A 13,631-nucleotide genomic window follows, 5' to 3' on the forward strand; every position below is an offset into this window, starting at 1 on the left:
CTGCCCATCCTGAGGAAAAACAAAGAGATAACAGTACTCTGCTGCCGATGATTTGTGTTGTGTTACAAACAATTCACTTGTTTTTAATTTATTTGTGTTCAAAATATGCCATTAGCTGATGAGTACTGTCAAGTTTTGGTATTCTGAGGAACTTGCAGCAAAGCAGAAGAAAGGCAAACACCAGCATGTGTATATTCATATTCAGACCAGCCTTACTCAATATGACAAAACAGAACCAAAGAAAGAAAATTAAAATGTCAAGTGGTGAAAGGCTTACTGTGGTATTTAGCTCATGTAATGCAGGTTTTCCTAAAGTATCTAGTCTAAAATAACTTTTCTCTACAGAAAAAAAGAGAAAAAGGCAGCTCAGAACATCCGGGTTTTGCTCCTGAGCTAATTAGTTGGTTTGGTGCAAGCCATTTTTCACTCAGCTTTCTTATTTTGATACCTGAAAATAAGCTCTGCCAGGTATATTTTAACATACTCAGTTTACACCACAGTTTCCTATCACCTAGGTGCTTCCTGAAAATTTGATTTTTGAGCCACATGAAGTGTCCTGTGAAGGTACATGTTTTTACTGTATCTATTGAGATACTTGAATTAAAGAGGAGTTTGAAGTCATGTGTATATGAACAATAAGACCCTGTGGGAAATCCCTAACTGATACAGGAGGTGTTGGCACTTCCTCTTGTCCCTGACCTAGTGATAAAGCTTTATGAAACAGAGACTTGCAGACTTGGTTGGGGTGCTGCAGCTCGTGGTGGCTTTGGCAGCAGCAGCTCCAGCCTGTGAGCTGGAGGATGCTCTCAGCTCTGGGCACAGCTCTCACACCTCATGGTGCCCTCTGCACTTCAGAGATGTCTCAGGTGTGTGATCTACCCTTTGTCTGAATATCCTCAGCTCAGTTATTCAGGCTCCCTCAGGATGAAACCTGTGTGTTTTAAGAGTGGTGTTTGAGAGGAATAAGGTGATTTCATGTGATAAGTTACAGTACTTCAAAAATTAACTGGCCTATCCTGTCAATTCTTCTGAATCCCTCCTAGTCTTTTCCTGCATCTGCTGCACAGTATGAAAGTCACACTTGCTTCAAAACAAGATGTTGCTTTTAGGGAGCAAAACAGATATTAAGGTTCATTGGATGGGGATTATACTGATCCAGCAATTACTTTAGAAATATGGTCATTTCAAAATCTCATAGGGAATAAATATCTGGAAGGAAATTATGCAATCCCAGAAAGCATTTATTGTGAATTCTGAATTTTGTTTTCTGCTTCCTCTCCCTAATTCTGATAAATTAGTAATTCCTCACCAGATTAAATTATAACATTATACTGCTTTTGCAGCAGGGGAAATACATGTTTAAAGAAGAAAATTGCTCTTGATCTAAAACCACGCATGTGTTGATTTCAGTCTGGATCAGATCTTTGCAGCTGAGTTATAGTCTTGAAAACTGATGTTTATTATGGAAACACTGACATAACCTCTATTCTTTTGGTACTGGCAGACATGGCAAAAATATCCAGAGACCATTTTTTCTGACTGAGTTCTTTGTTAGTCTCCTTGGACGTTGCTTTCTGAGTCTTTGCCAATTTTACTGCCATTCATTTTGACTAAAACCGTCTTGGAAATATATCAGTCTGTAGGAACCATTAGGAAATAACACCATTACACATGTTTAATAGGTTAGCTGAGGGGTGGGAAAAGTTTAGCAACTTCTGCTGTGTCATGGTCATTCCAAAACACTGGAGTCCAAAAGGTTCATGTGAAAGAGAAGTTGGTAGGAGAAAAGTAAAGGTAAATTGCCAAGAAAAGCATACTTGTTGTGAATTACTTTTATTGCAAGTACAGTCATGTTGCACAAGGTCTGCAAAGGTTTATCAATTCTTTAACTAGCAGGAACAGTTGGCAAGCATCTCCAGTATATTTAGGTTTTGTCTCTATCATTTTGATATTTTTTTATTATTCATTTTGCCATTAAAAGCCCATGGCAACCTAGCACTGTGCTTATCTCCTCCTACAGTCATTAAAAAGACAGAATCTGTATTGAGAAACATTAAGCTTACTTGCAACATCATGAAATCCTAGAGTAATAACTTGTTTATAACCTTAGTTTCTCCCTTATGATAGTCTTTAATAAGAAGTCACATCGTTTTTCTACAAATACAGAGCTATAGAAACTTTGATAAATGCAAATGGCATCTGCTATTAATGTGTTTCGCTAATCAAAACCCAAAAAATCTATCCAAACCAGCTGTCTAACACAGTGAAAAATAATGTTACTTTATGTAGTTTAATGTTGCAATGTAGTTATGTTCTCTTGTAGGGAGAACATCTATCAGAGACATTAAAGAATGTAATAATACAGTTAAATACAAGTACAAGGTTTTTTAGCACACGCATAGGGGTTCTTTCCGGATTTTCTGACCTAAACGTCTATCCAAGATGGTATTCATAAAAGGTCTGGTAGGATTTTGTAGGTGTGTGGACTTTTAAGAACTTCAGTATTTTCATCATAGTAGAAAGCTTTTTCTTGAAACATAAATCTAGCCAATATTGACTTTACAAGCTATGAGTCCATTCATATTTTCTATTGTTTTCTGTGCTTTTTCTATAGATAGTTTCTCTCCTTTTTCCCTTTCTCTTAAATCTCTGGATGTTTTTTTCTCATTCTCTATGTGCAAAACAGATTAACTTTTGTTTATTCAAGTTTTCAGGAAATTTAAGATTGGGTAAACATTATGAACAGAAAATTGACGTAGTGAAGTTTCTAACATTTTTGAATGATTGAAGGGAAGTGGGTTATAATGGAAATTTTTGTCAGCTTCACTTGATAGCCCTCAAGAACAGAATATACCAGATCTGAACTCCCTTATTTGTATGCTCATATTTTTAGGTGATTCAGATCTCTGTTTGAACCTGCTATGTAGGGTCCACACAGCTAGTTGCTTAAAATTTGACATGCTAACAAGTGCTTAAAAATAGATGTACTCTGGACAATGATAAATCAAGCATTGGAGCTGCCCTTAGCAGTATCTGAGCTTGGTTTCCCTTAGCTGTTACTGCTTTATTTTCTTTCTGTGTCTGTTTTATCTAATATCCTGTAAAGCATTTTATGCTTGTAAGCTGCATCCCGTAAGATGAGGATATCCTAAACATCCAGACTAACTTCAAGTGTGTAAAAGGTGCTGAAATATACGTTATTTTTCACATTCAGTCTTGTCAGAAGAATGCAGGTTTTCATTGTTAGATGTGCTGGTCCTCTGGTTTAGCCTTCACAAAACACTCACCTTGCATAGCATCACTCAAAGTTTGCTTGTGGAGCAGCGTTTCTAGTGACTGCATGACAGAGAAGTAGAATTTGCCTTCTGGGTCTCTTTTGTTTCCCCCAGCATTCCCCTGGTGAGCAAAGGAAATATGCCTGAGCATGTTTTGAGTTGGCCCCATCTGTATTAGTAAGTTGCATGACTAGGTCCCTCTTAATGAAGACCTCATTCTTTTCCTTTAAGGGTCTATTTCATTTTAAGACAAATGAGACTAGTTACGCTGCACATGACTTTTTGTGTAAAATTTTTCTGGGTAATTTTAATGCAATTCCAGTTATGTGCAAACAAAATGAATAAGCATGTGCAAGACAGTGAATGAATGTTTTCCTAACAGCCTGACAGAGATCCTGACTGCATGCTGCCTGGTAGTACCATAGTTAATGTTAGTAGATGTGGGCCTGGGTAAAAGGAAAAAAGAAATAAATAGAATAGTCAGAAACATTGCATATCTGTGTAACTTCCTTAAAATAGGGTTTGTCTTTCTTATAACATGGAGCTTTTTGTTTGCTCACTGTGCTATTTTAGGACCTGTAAAAATGTCTGATGTCAGATCTCTGAAGTAGAAACATGTTGTCCATTAAACACAATTTGAAGAAAATAATATGGGGAGTGTGTGTCTTCCAATAAAGGTAGTGCAAAAGAAGTTTTAAGAGCATTGATACTTGATTTTTTTTTTTTTTTTAATCAAAATCAGTTTCATTTCTGGTGTGAGGCTCAGTGTCTGCTGTGGCGTGTAATAGACTCCCTTTTAGTCTTCAGTCTTTCAGCATCCTTTAGAAACTATGTTAACATGCTTTGGAGTCCCACTGGCTTTATTAGAGAAATCCCCAACCCAATATGAATAAATAAATGGATCCCCAGAAGTCCAGTGTTGTGCCAGCTTGGTGGTGCTCCCTTGCTTTGTAGGACCTAGTGTCAAATGGGAGCAGGCAGAATGTGGACAGCCATGCCTCACCTTGGAGGCAAGGGATTCAGCAATGTGATGGGCATTCACCTGTGGGAACGAGAGGATTCCCCCTTACAGACTCAAAATTATTCTCATTAATGAGCCAGAGGCCTGTCTGTCTAAACTGATGACTCTGGGTGTGTGGAAAAAAGAGAACAACATTAATATTTTGGCAGGCTTAATAAGTGAGCATAATAGGTTGAACTTCCCTTGTTTCCAGTTTCTAATTCTTGTATTTCCATGTCACCTAATCATCTAGGAAAATTCAAGGCTTTGTATTGTATAGTGTCTATGATTTCTGCACTCCTACAAGCCTATAGGCCCTAAAGAAATTAGTAAAAAGTTCGTGTATAGTATTACCAAAAAAAGAATTGTCTTTGTAACCTTAATGACCCTCATGGTCAGTAAGAGCTTGCTAGGTGTTTTTATGCCAAGCACAAGTGTCACAATTGCATTAATTGGTAGGGTTTGTGGTTTCTAATAGGATTTGGGCACAGGTGTGTGGAGGGAAACCTTACTTTTGGACAGAGGGGTTTGCAGGTTTGGTTTTAAGCATCCACTCTTCTACCAAAGGGCATAAAAATGAAAAGGTAGGGAAAATTGCATTTAGTTCAGGAAGGCACAGTTCTGTTTTTGCATGCTTTGCTTCCCTCTCTCCACGGCACATTGCCTTAAATCCACGTCCATGTCACCTCTCTGCATTGCCTTGCGTGTATTTCTCCCTCGCAGCTCTGAATTCAATGTGAGGAGTAGTGTAAATCAATAGTAAATGCTCGCCGCCCACTCTCTGCTCCGTTACGCAATAGCACATACCGCGTACACAGAGACAAAAAGGGAAAAAGCACACACAGGCTTTACATTCAAAAGCTCTTGCATAATTTTGCTTTTCTACAGCTAAAAGAAAAAAAAAAAAAAAAAAGAAAAAAGAAAAGGGAAATAACAGATGGGGAGACTTGCAGGGTTTTTTTCCCTTTTCTCAGACTGTACAGAGGCGAGCTTGTTTAACATCCATGGTCATTTCTAATTGCCCCGTGCTGCAGATAAGCAAGGCAGGCTTGCTTTTGCTTGAAAATAAGACTTTTTTCCAGCTTCCATGATGTGGTGCACTTCTCAGGTAATACAAGACAATCTGTTATGAAGTGTTTAAGGCTGAATTGGTTATTTGTTCAGTCGTAATGAAAAAAGAAAAAGAAACACCTCACTTCAACTATTTGATACATGTTGCAAAGTGAAAGAGGGACGAGGAGTAAGTGAAGTTGGATTGAATTCTCTGGCGTTAGTTTGAGATTTTTTTTTTTTTTAATCTTTTTTCCTTTCTGAAAAGCAAAATACCTCTCAATGTAATATTTATGTAAAAAGCCAGTTATGTAACTCTTGCCTGCCTTTCGCTTTTGTTACCTCTCTGGACTGTACAGCTCTACTGTTTTTCCTGACGACAGATTGTATTAAAACCTGCAAATCCTGATGAAAGGAAAGAACGACTGGGTGCCCACAGCACAGACTTTAATTTTGAGCCTTTTTATGGGCTTCAGGCTGGAAGACAATGGATCTATTTAAGATCTGGGTTTGGCTGGAGGAATTCTTACTGAGCATTTTCTTGTCACAGTGTGCTCTGGAACATCCCTGGCTTCCGCACAGTGTTTCTGCCTCTCTCCTCCTCTCTCTTCTACCCCTCCTTCCAACTTTTGGATGTATACAATGAAAGCTTTTTCCCTTTCCTCTCCTGACCTTGATGCAAGTGTCAAGTCAGTCTCTGTATAACAGCAGCAAGTGCAGAAGAACAGTGAAATTTTATGTTATGCTGAATTTTATTTATTCATTTCTATTTTAGGTGATTGGTGTCCATAAAGATCCAGAGATTCTTCTAATTAGGATTGGTTGGGATATTTTAATTTATTTCTGTCAAATGCAAGAAAAAATACATGTAGCCCTGCTAAAATAATAATTTAAAAAAAAAAAAAGAGGGATTCTTAGGCTTCAAGGAAGGGAAGAAATGGGTCAATAGTAAAGAAAAGTTCATACTTTTTTTTTCTGTTCATACTACAGGAGGAAATTATTCCTGTAGCTATTGCAACCAATTTATTCCTGGTTGTATCCTCCGAGGATCTGACCTGTTCGTGGTTGCGAGCATTGTGTCAGGGTTTGTTTTCTTTTGCCCTTCACAAATCGTTCTTGTCTGCGTGCACATTCTTGGACAGATTCTTCCCCAGTGTAATGCTACTAATTCTGTTGATATGATGTCAGGAGTCTATTAGGTCAGTTATAAAGTTATAGGGCTCGAGCCTCAGTTATTTTAAAGTGTTTTTCTGGCATTAGAAAAGAACCATAAAATGAGTCTACATGTGAATTATGCCCACTTCAGGCATAATAGAAAAAAAATTTGAAGCTGACATCTTTCAACAGTGATCCCTGGGACAAACTTTAAATGAAACAGGGTTTTGTGAAAACAGGAAGTGGAATATTTTAAGCTCTGTAAGTATGTTTTAAGCTCTGTAAGTATATTTCACCAAACTGCTGGGGAGTACACATATATTCAAAAATGTATTGGAACACCTGGATTCTGAAACCAGCCCTTGCTTTGGCTCTGGGCAATGAAAACTTCTTCTACCTCCATTTGTGTCTCAGTAAAGAATCACTTAGGGATTATACTGGCAGATACTGCTTTATTGTGCCCTGCAGAAATATTCTAAATCTATTTTATTAATGTTTATGAAATCAATTTGGATACATAGGGAGAAAGCACTGAAATAATTTGTAGAGGTTAAAAAATTATTTAAATTTCAGGTCGGTGTTGCCATGAAGACCAAACTGTGGACACCAAACATACACAAGATTTAATAACCCTATATAATGTAATGATAATATATAAATGGAAATAACCTTGGCCATCATATGATTAAATTCTGGAAGACTATCCTATAGGAATTATAGGGCCTGAAAACCTATGTAATTGTAATTGTGGCTGAATCAGCATATCAATAGCAGTTTATAACATAGTTGCATGCAGTGGAGGAGGGTAACCTCCTTAAAATCCCTTATCCTGATGTCCCTCATAGCTGTCAGCCCTTTATAAAATGCTTGGAAGATGTAAATGGTGTAACTTTACAGAGAACATGCTCAGTAATGAGTCCAGTGTTTGACTTAATCAAAAGAGTGATCATTTGTCTTTGAGTGAAAATTACTTTCTGCTTGTCTTTTCAGAGTCTTGGTCTGTAAGTTTTTTGTCAGCACTGATTGCAATGGGAGACTTATTTGGAATAGGTGTACAAAACCTGATAACTTCTAATGGCAGACAAGCAATTTTCCCTCTTAAAGGCATCTGTCTGCTTTTCAGTTACTGAGACATTTCTCTGCGTGTCACTAGGTTACCCCTAACTTCCCAAGTCTTCAGTCCCTGGCTTTGCTTTGTATGCTTGGCTGGACTACTATCAAGACACTAACCTTCCTTAATGGTCAAACAAACATTTAATTATTTCCTGAGTATTTTCTAATTTAAAAAGGGAAAAACCCTTGTAAATGCCTGCTGCTAAAACTCTGGTTATATATGCACGGTTGAACAGCAACCAGAACGAGGGAATTTTGTGTGTTCTGCAGAATGGAAATCTAATTTTAATTTATGGAGGAGAGGGTGATTTGACTTGACCAGATGCTAGACATGCAACCTGTGAAACTTCTGTCTGCCTAAATTCATAGGCAAAATAGGCAAAAGGGATGGTTTGAACAGTTTCTGAAATGAGATGTTAATATTCAGTTTTAATGAATAAGTCTTCACTTCACAACTTAAAAAGACTCAGCTATTTTATTTTTAAACATAAGCTGTTTGAGTCCTGTCTCTGTGAAGATCTGTGCCTTAGTTTTCTTAAATTCAAGTTTGTTATTTTAGAGAAAAGGTTAAATATGAACCCTAAAGATTAAAAAACAACAACAGAAATGAAAAGAGCTCTACATTAATTTTTATTTTAAAATTTCATTATTTCTCTTCCCTGACGCATAGTTGGGGTTGGGCAGCTATTTGAAAAATAGCTAGCTAAATTATTTTGCTGTATCCAGCAATGTGCTGAATTAGCTATGGTAGGCTTTTTATCTAGTAATTATTCTGCAAGGTTTCCTCCCTCCCTCGCTCCCTTCCTCAGAACAGTCATTTTTGCAACTCTCACACTTTGGTGGAAGTTCATGACAATTTTGTGTCCTTCACTATCAGTAACTCATTGCTAGTGCCTTCAGTAGTTTCACTGGTCTTTTTGCTTTGCAGAAGTCCCAAGGAAATGATGCAAGAAGCAATGTTTTTGGAGTAATTGTAACAAAAGTATCAAGCCTAGCTGCACTGAATGTTCCTGCAGTCCACCTTTTCAAAGCTATTATCTTGCACATTTCCAGCAAACAAAGCAGCTGGTTCATCTCTCCCGGAGAGAACCTGTGTATTCTTGCCCCTGCTTTTTAAGGTGCTGTGTGCGGGTGGGCCGTGACACCTGCAGGGAAGGGTCACTGAAGGCCAGCAGTGAGGAGGAGCTGTGGGGATGTGTGCAGTGCTTCGAGCAGGGTCGACACCTGGCTGCTCCTTGCTTTTGCCTCTGGACCGTGGTTCATGTTTTCCTGTTGTCAGTGAGCAGAGCAAGGGCTCTGTCTGGACTGAGTGCCTCCATCAGCGTGAGCCCCACGAGGGGATGTTCCGTGCTGTCTGTCAGAACCCCACTGGGGAAGGAGCACATCCTCGTTTGCTCGTGGGTTTGTTCACTGGATGTCTGGTCTTGTCCTGGCAGCTACTGAATGCTGGTAGCTGGGATGGGAAGGATGTTTGAGCTCTTTTCACCTTGTTGATGCAGAGGATTAAAAACAACTCTTTAAGAAGTGACCTTTAATATCTGTAGTAGAGGAGAGCAGGGAACTGAACTTGATGATCCGGAAAGTGTGCTCCAGGGTAAAATCTTGTAAAAAACCTAACTATTTCAGTTGGTTTGGTTTCTGTGGGGACTTGATTTGAGGTATTACTTCATAATTTCAACTGTAGAAACCTCTGACTTGTGTGACTTTTCAGATGCGTGATGAAACTCACCCCTTTAGGGAAGTTCTTGCAGACACAAGATACAAAGAGAGGTTTGCCTGTGTAAGCAGCAGAAAAGATTGCTCACTCCCGAGTTTGTGCTGTTTTATATGTGACTGGTTGCAGCAGAATAGATGGACTCACTGCTTTGTATGTACTGTGAACAAGAGAAAAATACACTCAATTGGTAACATTTTAAATCAAAATAAATAATAATGTTCTTCTTCATTGAAGGACTGTGGAAAGGTATTAACAGAAAAGAGTGCAGAAAGCATCTGAAACCACCTTTGTCCATAGTTTCCACTACATACATTTCTTAAACTGTTTTTCTACTCACATTTTTTATTAAATATCCTGGTTGCCTTCTGCCCCTTACACCACTGGAAGAAAAAAATGACAAAGTTTCAATCCTGTCTTCTAGGTTCCATCTAAATATAAATTCCTGATTAAAAAGTGCCAGTCACCGCTGAGGCTGGAAATGGCCGGTTCTGCTTTGAGGAAGGGGGAGGCAGATCACTAATGGTTGCTCAGGCTGTCATGTTTCTGAGAATCAGCTGTTTTTTCTTTATACTGCAAAGATTAAACAAAGAATGTTAAACATTTCCCAATTTAGCATTTATAATGGAAAGCGGCTGTAGGGCCACAGCTTGCTGCTGCAAGGGCAGGCGTTCATATGAGGAGTCGCTTAAAAGGCTTTTATTTTCTTTGAAGGCCTATCCATTCTCCCAGCCCGGCCGCTGTGCTTTGCAATCAGGTGGAGGCAGCTTTAAATTTTTACTTTCATTTAAGTAGGAGCTAATTTACTTTTGGAAATGAAAGTTAAAGCATCTCAGCCATCTGCAAAGTGGAGGAGGAGGCAGTGGGTTTCTTTAACTTTTCAAACCTCTACAATTCTTTTTCACACCAACAGGCACGCAAAAATTATCTTTCAGAGCTCCTATTAGTAATAATATGTAGTATTAATGATCTAATTTCTTAGCTTCAACTCTTTATCTCAGTTTCTAAAATATACCTGTTGGGTACATTTAGTCACCTTTGTACTTGCATCCAGCTCAGGAGTTTAGAAATAAAAAGTTGTAGTCTTGAGTGCAACAAAACCACATTTTTTGACCTCCAGACAGCACAACTTTATCTGTAGCATTTCATTAGCGATTAAGTGGAGCACTGTGACTTTCTGTTTGTCATAGTAAAGGCAAAGGACACTTAATTGGTACTGGTAAATAAAAAGAAAAAAAAAATAAATAAAGAAGAGGGGTGACATTTTTGTATCCCATCATTGTATATACTTTTATCATGTTTGTGTATCAGCCTTTCTTATTTTTCAGTTTTACTTGAGGAGTTCATAGTGGAGACAAATGAATTGTTCAGTCTTTCTTGGTTAAGAATTTCAGTTTTATGCTAATATGTATTTTATTTCCTATCGGAGTGAAATAAGTGTTAATACAGTTAGTTGGGGTTTTTTTAACAGAGCAGCTAAAAATGTCCTTTGCCTGCCTCTCCATTGGCGAGTTTTCAGAAATGCAGTTGTTCTCTGTCATCTCATAGGGACAAGATCTAAACTTCTTATATAATTCAAACATTTTCAGAAAAAAAAAATTCTGGTTTCTTGTATAAATTGTAAGCACCGTAAAGAAATCAGATATCCATTTTCTGCCTTCTCCAGCCTGCCTGCAAGTAGGTTTTGTCTAAACAAAATAGCCTTGTATTCATCTGTCACAAACATTTTTATATTACTTAGATGTCTACTTGAGTAATTTCATTTGCCTCCTTCAGTGGCTTAATTATGTTTGTAGATGCTTGCCCACCTTTTTGTTTCTTAAGGCAACCTTTATGCAATTTTTTTTTTTAAACACAAAGTTTGAGTATAAAAAGTATTTCAATCTTCTTGTGATTGCATTTCTTACAGAATGTTGGAATTTTTGGACTGTGCATCTGTTTAGGCACGTGGAGAAAGACAAGACTGGGATCATGTAAGTCATGAAACTGAGGATGAATAATCCATACTTTGTTCTTTCACCATTTTTACAATTTATACCCAGATGCAAGTAATAAACCAAAAAGAAGAAAAAAAAACTAGTTAGCTTTTATTTTTAAAGTGATTAATGAAAAGCAAAGTTCAAATGAGGCCACAAATCCTGGTGGTGCACAATGGGTTGATTTATTTTGTAAATAGACCATGGATAATTAACCATAAAACAAAACTTTTCTTTTTTTTTCTTTTTTCTTTTTCTTTTTTTTTTTCTTTTTTAAATTGCATAATGACACTGGTTTCTTTTAGTTGCTGTGAGTTGCACAGAGGGATAACAACTTATTCACAACTGGTTGCAACTAGTTACAGCCAAGAAAGGAAAAATCCCAGAGCAACGAGGGGAAAAAGGCTGTTAAAACCCTACTCCACTTGCAGTTTTGTAGTAAGGCACTCGCTAATGGCTACAGACTGGGAAAAGCAAAAGCGTAGATATTTACATACTCTGATGGTCCTTGCTGTGTTATCCCATGTTTTGGCTCAAAACTCACAAGAAGAAGACAGCCTCTGCGGCTGGCTTTGTAGTCCACAATTCTGTATTGACTTCTAAATAGAATTATTTATGCTTTGTTGCAAGTTTCTGTTATGTGTCTTACTACTCTGACACTGAGGGAAGAGTCTTCTGGATAGTCACAGTCTGACTTGCTGCCAAGTCCTCTTGTGAGCCAGAGAGTGATGCTAGTTTTTCAGATATGTGATATGAGAAAACTGTCTGCCCAACATCCCCAAAATTTGTCTCTTCATAATCCACAGTCATCTGTGGAAGGAATCTCTGATGCCCAAGAAGGAGAAGGTCCAATTTGTTGTGAAAGTACATTCACTACTAATTAAAACTACCAGCTGGGATTACAGCCCTGGAGACTGTAAATAAAGTAGAGCATGAGATGTTCAGATGATAATATGGCCACTTTTGTGGTGGTTTGTATTAGTTGCCAGTACTTAGATTTGCTCATCTTATGCCAATTTATTAGAGTGAAGAGAAGGATTATGTAGGTAACAGTCAATATGCAAGAGGTTGGAGTTGCCACAGAGCAACTGTGTGGACACCTTAGCTTGCTCTCACATGCCACATGTGCCTTAAAGTGCTTTTGACTGTATATGTAAGACCTGCAATTCCCACAAAGCTAAAATCCTTGTTCATGTCGCCTGTCGGTGCAGCTGTGCTGTGTTTCACAGATGGTGACTCTAAGGGACTTGCAAAAAGCCGTCCTCACTCCAAACAATAGTCTGGGTAGGCAGAGGTAGTGGGTAAAAGTGATTGAAACCAGTATTGTTTTAGCTGTGTTGAATCAGTTTGTTACAGCAGTGTTACAGACTGGTGTCTGTAAGGGTTCTCTATCCGACACTGATTTGTGGATATGCAGTTTCTTTTGCAAATTTGGAGTATTTCTCTGTCAGAATGTACTGCGAGACTGAGGAGAGGAGAAGCAGATGATTAACATCAGAGTGTCACCTCTACCTGCTTGAGTTTAATGCAGCTAACTGGGAAAAAGGGTTCCATGGTTTTAGTCTAGATCCCAGTTACAAGGCAGGAACTTAGATCAGCGCTTTAAACCCGTAACTGGAGAACTGATGAGTTCCCACTGTGTTACTGACACTGGTAACTATAACACATGGGCTGCCACTTCTAATCTGTTTTTAGGCCAAAGAGTCAAGTTAAAATAGCTCTCAGTTTGAGCAAGAGGCTTCTGTTGTGGGTGGGAGTCGTGCTGGGGGCAACATTAGCATTGTACTTACAAACAACATTGCAGTGAAGACAAGACCCCAAAAATAAGTTAACTCTCCAAGGCTCAATGCAGTCCTTGGCTTCTCTACAGGTCCTCTTGGAAGGGAAGCCAGCCAAGGTCCACTGTGGTAGTGCTAAAAGGATGCGCCTGTTCCATGGGGTGTCCCTTGAAACTGCTTTTTGTCATGTTTGTGCTTCTGGAAGTGTGGCAATGTATGGAATCTGCTACATATTGTTTATGAGTTAGAACTTGATTTTATTGACTAACAGAGTCCTTGTATCTTGTGACAATCTTCTTCTGTGCTTTGCATCATGCCAAAGAGACAGGGGAGTGGTGTTGGCATGTCTTTGTATGAATAGGTCTGTCATTAAATATTTGAAATAGAAACATCTGAAATAGATCTTGCCTGAGAAGAACAATGGGATAACTAGAGAAAGCCAGTTTTCTTCAAATTTGCTTTTGGGGCTGGGAGTTTTAAGCAAACAGAATGAGGGGGAAAAAAAAAAGGACAAAGAGAGCAGATATTAGTACATGGGCTTAAAAACAACAAACCTGGGGAGGCGTGAAG

General features: G+C 38.4%; 1 protein-coding gene across 6 annotated transcripts in view; it reads left to right on the top strand.

Moving 5' to 3' along the window:
• The window catches only part of ZBTB20 (zinc finger and BTB domain containing 20), a 503,536-nt gene that overhangs the window by 234,053 nt on the left and 255,852 nt on the right, over positions 1-13,631 (top strand). For 5 of the 6 annotated variants that reach the window (XM_042031786.1, XM_042031788.1, XM_042031784.1 and 2 more), the window contains one exon: positions 11,217-11,280. The exons of the other annotated variant lie outside the window; for it this stretch is intronic. The gene's annotated coding sequence lies outside the window, so the exon portion shown is untranslated. The remainder of the gene's footprint in view (positions 1-11,216; positions 11,281-13,631) is intronic. 6 annotated transcript variants of the gene reach the window in all.

Source organism: Corvus kubaryi, unplaced genomic scaffold, assembly GCF_017639235.1.
Source record: "Corvus kubaryi isolate FWS band 111438036 unplaced genomic scaffold, C.kubaryi_AGA036_p1.0 37341, whole genome shotgun sequence".
Taxonomy (NCBI): domain Eukaryota; kingdom Metazoa; phylum Chordata; class Aves; order Passeriformes; family Corvidae; genus Corvus; species Corvus kubaryi.